The sequence below is a fragment of the Galeopterus variegatus genome, unplaced genomic scaffold (assembly GCF_000696425.1).
Source record: "Galeopterus variegatus unplaced genomic scaffold, G_variegatus-3.0.2 Scaffold3430, whole genome shotgun sequence".
Lineage (NCBI taxonomy): Eukaryota > Metazoa > Chordata > Mammalia > Dermoptera > Cynocephalidae > Galeopterus > Galeopterus variegatus.
The window spans coordinates 150,399-156,185 of NW_007729541.1; positions in this window are offsets into that span (position 1 = coordinate 150,399).

Genomic DNA, 5,787 nt, shown 5'->3' on the forward strand with positions numbered 1-5,787 from the left:
AAAAAAAAAAAAAAAAAAAAAAGGAATAACTGCTACAGCCCAGGGGAAAAGGTGGAGAGACCTATGGAGTTCATGAAGGTGGGAGAATCTGCGATGAGAGAAAGAAGAGACTGCTCTGATTGTTTCGAGCTCCAGCCATTGCAAGGCTAGCCCTGGTAAACACACAGAGCAAGAGCTGGCAGAAACTGCAGCTGTGCCCTTTGTGTGAAGTTGCTTGGAGGGAGCAGGGGAGAGGAGGGCCTTGGTGGACCCCAGGCCAGAAAGACCACTGGTGGGGTTCCCGTGGACGCACATAGGAGTGAGGGAAAACAGACAACTGAAAAAAGGAGCCACTCAAAGGCTGGTGGGTCATTGCAAGGGACTGGCACATGGCACAACCCATGGGAAGTGTCTGGAGTTGGGGGGTAAGGGAGACGGCCCACAGGGGCTGTGCCCACACTGGGGCACAGCATGGACAGCTGATCTGCCCTCCAATCAGTACAGGCCCACTTAGTGGAGACTGGTCAGCAGTATAGAACTGCAGGGGGTGCAGTTTGTGGAAAAGACTCAGGCCCAGACCAGAGTTTACACACAACTCAGGTATATCAGACCTCACAAGACCTGGAAGTACTTAAAAGGTCAATAATTAAAACCTGAGCTGCACAAAAAGCCTTCCCCAAGGAATCAGCAGCAAAGTAGCAATTTAGCTCAACTGCAGGACTCAAATGCTGGTCCCCACAGGAAGTTCCCCCATCTTAGAAGTAAGCAAAGGACAACAAATTAGTACCAATGCAGAGTTTAAGTGGTGGGGGTAACTAATAATCCAACACACAAGTGAAAGGAAACAAAAAACATCCCCAGAGCAGAGACAAAGTTCTGACATTAACCAGTAAAGGTCTAACACCACCAAAGAACACCTATAAAACTTTAAAAAGCCAGAAGTCCCCTGGACTCCTGAGATGGGGTAAGGGGAGCCCAAGGGCCTCAGCCATGCCCCTCCAACGTCCACATCCAGTCCAGTGATGACTGAGCCACTACCAGAAGCCCCCAGGCTCCTGAGCCAGGGGAGTGGTATGAAGGCCTCAGCCATGCCCCTCCAATGTCCACAACCAGCCCAGCAATGACCACTGAGTCACCACAGGAAGTGCCCTGGGCTCCTGAACCAGAGCGGTGGGGGGACCAAGGGCCTCAGCTATGCCCCCCCAACATCTGCAACAAGCCCAGCGATGACCACCAAGCCACCGTTGGAAGTGCCCCAGGATCCCGAGCCAGGGCAGTGGAAGACCAAAAGCCTTAGCCATGCCCCCCCAACATCCAAGCCCAGCAATGACCATCGAGTGGCCACCAGAAACACCCTGAGCTCCCAAGGTGGGGTGGAGGGGGGCCAAGGGCTTCAGCCACACACCCCTGACATCTGCATCCAGCCCAGCAATGACTGAGCTGCTGCTGAAAGCCTCCTGGTCTCTCCTGCTGGAATGAGAGGGGTGCCATGGGCCTCAACCACGCCCCTTCTCTTTCCTCCTCCTCCCCTATTTCCCTCCCCCTCTCCCTCCCCAATTGCTCTGCAACAACATCTCTTAGAATGAGGCATGGAGCCAGGGGAAGCCAAACCCAGCTGCAACTAAGCAAGCTGCCTCCACCACCCCAGGGCCTCGAGGGGCCTGAGACATGGAGTCAGGGGAAGCCAAACCCTGCCACAACCAGGTAAAGAGCACACAAAAAACACCATTTCCACGTGGGTAGCCCACCATAGCCACTGCAATTGCCATGGATGCCACAATAGCAGCAGCCACAGGCACTGTGCAGATGGCACTCCAGACTCTGAACTGCATTGACACAAGGAGAGGCACCAGCAGAAACCAAAAAAAAAAAAAAAAGGAAGAGGTCCTCCCTCTCCTCAGAGCACACTCCAGAGTAATAGAAGAAGCATCTGATTTATGATAGATAATAGGGGAGGACTTGATCACACCTGTCGCAGTACTGGACAGATCATCTAGGCAACAAGCCACAGAGGAAGAGTTAATCTATCAGATGAAGAGAACAAATCTATGGTTATTGCAGGGGGGGGAAGGGGAAGTGGAGAGTTTGGATAAGAGGCATAAAGAATAAGCATGATATATAATAATGAATACGCTAATAAAAAATAAATTAAAAAGAAGACTACATGGAGCACACTTTAAGAAATGCTACATCACCAATGTTTCTGATGGCCAAAGAATAATACTGTGTGACAAATCGAGAGATCAGTGACTCTGAGTCTAAATACGGTAAACAAGAGTTGGACTTTGAATGAGAGGATGTCTAAGGAACACTGCTATGGTTTGAATGTTTGTTCCCTCCAAGGCTCATATTTAAACTTAATCCCCATTACAACAGTATTAAGAGGGTAATCCGACTAAAGGATTTGAAAGGTGAGGTCTTTACGTGGTGAATGGATCATGCCCTCATGAATGACATAATCTATTCATTTATTAATGGGTTAATGAATCAATGGGTTTTCATGGGAGTGGACTTGTGGCTTTATAAGCAGAGGAAGAGAGCACATGGACACACTCTTGTTCCCTCACCACGTGATGCTTCTGAGTCTAAATACGGTAAACAAGAGTTGGACTTTGAATGAGAGGATGTCTAAGGAACACTGCTATGGTTTGAATGTTTGTTCCCTCCAAGGCTCATATTTAAACTTAATCCCCATTACAACAGTATTAAGAGGGTAATCCGACTAAAGGATTTGAAAGGTGAGGTCTTTAAGTGGTGAATGGATCATGCCCTCATGAATGACATAATCTATTCATGAATTAATGGGTTAATGAATCAATGGGTTTTCATGGGAGTGGACTTGTGGCTTTATAAGGAGAGGAAGAGAGCACATGGACACACTCTTGTTCCCTCACCACGTGATGCCCTGCACTGCCTCAGGACTCTGCAGAGGGTCCCCACCAAGAAGAAGGTGTCCCCTTGACCCTGGACTTCCCATACTCTAAAACTGTAAGAAATAAATTCCATTTTTTCATAAACTACCATTTCAGGTATTCTGTTATAAGCAACAGAGAACTAATACAAATACCTTAACAAGTTTATTTCACTTTTCTTTTTCTTTTTAAGTGTGTACACAATGATATATGATATGGGAACTAGCCCAGACTTAGACCAATCAGAATGCAGCAGTGCTGGCCACAATGATTGGCCTATTAGAGTGAGACTCCAGACTTTGTTTGCTCCTTAGTCTGACTCCTCTCCCTAGGACCCATCCTATGACCACAGGAGAATCAGCCTTAACGTGAAGTCAACACATGGATAACAGAGCAGAGAAGCAAAAGAACCTGGATTTTTGATAATATTTTTGAACCACAGGATCACCTCAAAGCAATTTGAGTTGGGTTTTCTGTTACTCGCAAACCAAAGCTTCCTAACTGAATAAAGCTTAGTAAATGTTAGTTGGAAATGCACATGATGATGAGTGAGAACACTCAAGGCAGTCCTGCCCCCCAACCTGGGAGCAGAATGATCCCGTCCCTCAGTCAGCCATTGGTTCACCTGGTAAACCACTGGACACATGTATTGAGGGCTCTAGAAAGACGGCCCTACAGACTTTGCTGTGAAGCACACTGTGGAAGCAGAGCATTTTTCTATTGTAAAAAATAAGAAAGAGCTGAATTCAGGGATATTGGCAAGTAGGAAAGATATTTGGAGCAAATCTGTGGACATCTATTTTTGTGATTCACGTACAATTCTTGATCTTCATTTGATTTACAAGGGGAATCTGGGCCTAAGACAATGAAGTTAAACACTAATTTTTGCTTAATTTTCATTTCGATGATTGCTGTTTCCTGAACTATTCCCACTGAGCCCAGACACTGCAGGGCCATCAGCTTAAAAATCATGTTATGCTGCTGGCTTAGGTCACTGCTGAGTAAGCACACAGCTGAATTTAGAGGTACTGTGATGCTGAAAGAATCACGAATCTTTACCCCGATCTGCCTCCTGCTAGTAATGTTTTCTGCCTGACCTGTGGAATTTGTGAGGAACAGAAAAGTTTCCCAGCCTGTCAACATGGTAACATGTTTAAGTTGTCACAAAGCTTGTAATCAAACTTAATTTCCACCCCCTTAAATTCAAAATCTAAGTCTATTCCATGGTCTTTAAAACACTAGAATTATTTTTCTCTTTAAAACTTGGCAATTCGGATCCCCATGCTGGCCAGCCATCAATCAATCAATTAATCAATCAATAAATGTTAAAAATAAAAATTAAAAAAATAAAACTTGGCAGGTTGGTGGGGAGTTTTGGTTTATTTTTCAAGTTTTTTGTTTGGGTTGGTTTTTTTTGTTTGTTTGTTTGTTTTTTAATCCTTGAGCTTTGTAAATAAGTTTTCCTGTGCCTGCTTACCCATAACTTATTTCTCTGGTCTGATGAATGTTTTTTAATGAGTTCAGCCTGTGCCTTCTTGTACAAAAAGAAACTCGGGAGTGTGAGGAGCATATTAATTAGCTATCAGATCTAGCTTGGATTTTGAAGTTCAGAGCTTTGGGAATGTTACAGAAGTGTAAATATAATTATGGCTTTCTGCATTTGATCAGTAATTATACCATAGCTGAAGCCTCAGGCACCTCCCACCACGGAATTCTGCTACCCCCAACCCCTGAATAGGTCTGTCATTAATGGTCAGTCTCTGGGGCCCACGTCCACGGACAGCACTTCCTTTTTTGTTCTAAGTGGCCTTCTCTGCAAACCTCCTATTTCAGGATGGAGAGTGAGACTTCTCCCCCTCTTAATTTTTCCCCTGGTAAAGAGAAATGAGGGAGGAGTGAGAAAGGTCCACTGGAGGTAAATTGCCTATAATTTTACTACACCCACATTGTACCTAATCATAACAAATATTTTCTGGTCTTCAAATCAGATGCCTACTCCTGCAAGAAAACAGCATGATCACTCAGGCTGACCCCTCTTATCCTCTCCCTCCCCCAACACCCCCAATTGAGACCCACACTTTTCTCTCACAACATTTCCCAAGTACATCTGGGTTCTGACCCTGCACCAGGCTCTGGGGTACCAGAGGTGAAGCAAAGGAACTTATACCCTGGTTAGGGAGACAGCCCTTGAATAAGTTCTATGGGTCCAAGTGTTGCCAAAAGTCTACATGGAACATGGAGTCCGCGTGGGAAGTCAGAGAGGGGAATCAGGGAAGCCCTTGGACTTTGCACAGCAGTCGGCGGTTCGCACGTGAAGGGGGAGAGGACATTGCGGGCAGATGACCACCTGTGACCTACCTCACACGCTGCCCTGTGACAGGCCTTCCGTTTTCCCCCTGATCTTTCGAGTCTTGTGTCGTGAGTCACTCACTTATTGCATGAGGAGTACAGGAGTGAATGAATGGATGAGTGACTGTGGGGCACACTAGCCCCAGTGCTGCTCAGTCTGAGAAGAGCAGACCGTTCCAGGAGCCGGTGGTTTAGGCCGCCGCTCGCCACTCTCTCACCAATTAGCCGGCATTTTGGGGTGAAAGGCAATGTGGGGTGATGGTGTCTGTTTCTTAAGGGGCGCTCAACCTGAAGACTCTCCATCCCCATGCAAAAAAAAAAAAAAAAAAAGCCATCAAAAACATTCAAAAACACGCTGACAGCCTCGGCTACGGGACAGGTTGGTGCTTCTAGATCCAGTTCCGGAGGTCCAGAGCCTGCTTCTGCCCCAGGCAGCGCTTAAAGAACGTGTCGGGGGGAAACAAAAAAGAGCGCGTCAGGAGCTGCGCTCACCGGCTGCCGGAGGACAGAGGACGGGCGGAGAAGGCGCCCAGAGCGGTGCGCCGGC